The sequence below is a fragment of the Carlito syrichta genome, unplaced genomic scaffold (genome assembly GCF_000164805.1).
Source record: "Carlito syrichta isolate Samal-C Ts95f unplaced genomic scaffold, Tarsius_syrichta-2.0.1 Scaffold314358, whole genome shotgun sequence".
NCBI classification, from domain to species: domain Eukaryota; kingdom Metazoa; phylum Chordata; class Mammalia; order Primates; family Tarsiidae; genus Carlito; species Carlito syrichta.
This window is the reverse complement of record NW_007258454.1, coordinates 1-1,351: the sequence shown is the minus strand read 5'-3', so window position 1 is coordinate 1,351 and position 1,351 is coordinate 1.

Genomic DNA, 1,351 nt, shown 5'->3' with positions numbered 1-1,351 from the left:
CCCTCCACGTCACCGTCTCTTTAATTCTGTTATTCAGGGGTAAAGGGATTGGTTTTACTTCTGTTTGTTCAATCTCCTATTCTTTATGTATGCCCTCTTACTTTGTTCAATTCTGGAGTTGCACTGTAGGTTGGGGGTGGTCCTTTTTGCAGTTTTGAGATTTACTTAAGGGGGGAGTTGTGATTCAAAATCTATCTGCACGTCCTGGTATTTGCTGACAGGTGTGTGAATAATCTGGAACCCACTTCCCACTGCCTTGGAATATGTCCATGCAGTGGGCTGTAGGTTTACTTCCTGAAATAAAATGTGGTTAGCAGAGGGGAGAGAATGGAGCAGACAGTGGGTTGAAGAGGAGGTTGGAGAGATAGAGGAGTAAGGGGGGAAACAAATGAGTGTGTCTATAAATACAGAGAGAGGCCTATACTGAAACAGATAAAAACAATAGACCACAGCTACAGATGAACCAACTCTCATACAAACAAAAATAAAACATATAGTGATGCTAACATACCAGCTATCCAACCACCTTATTAGTGTGCTGTTCCTCTATACAAAGATATAGTTTACAGAGAGAAGAAAAGAGAAGAAAAGGAAGAGGAAAAAGGAAAAAAAGGAACAATACAGTAGGAATAGAATTAAGTAATTAAACTAACAGAATCAATGAAGCACACTCTGAGACATTTCGTTTAAGTCCAATGTCCTTTCAGGTCTGATTTCTAGTCTTCTTTTCAAGCTGGTAAATTAGTTTGCAGTTAGGGTCAGTTGCCCCTGGTCTGCTGTGAAGGACATTTCAGATCACCCTCTGTTCACCACTCTGGCCTATGTCTTTATCAAGCTTGTTTCTCCCGTTTTGGTGTTGTTACCTCGAATCGCCAGCAGGTGGTGCTATCTCAGTTGCTCGCTCCAGAGGGGGTGGGCCCTGACAGGGATGGCAGAGACTGAAGATGGCAAGATGGCTGCCTGCCTCAGGCAGACGGCAGGAGACTTACGGCGTGCAGGATGTCTCGGTCACAGGAGAGTTCGCAGCGATCCCAGCAGATGTTCCCTGAAGGGGCTTCAAGGACTGAAGTTGTGGATCGCCTCCAGCCTGGGTGGTGTGATGTGCTACCGGCGGTGGTGGCGGTGGCTGCAGTGGCTGCGGCAGCTGTGGTGGCAGTGTCTGCGCTGCAGTGGCTGTCCAGACCTCTGCGATGCCCCAGCGGTGGCAACGGCCGAGCTCCGTATGAAGAGCAGGCTGCGATGTTGGGGTCCGTGGCCCCCGGGGCTAGAGTCAGAGACCCACTGCAGTTCTCCTTTGCAGAGGTTTTCACAGACCAGGTTGCCCCGTCGCCATCTTGCTGGAAGTCCTCCT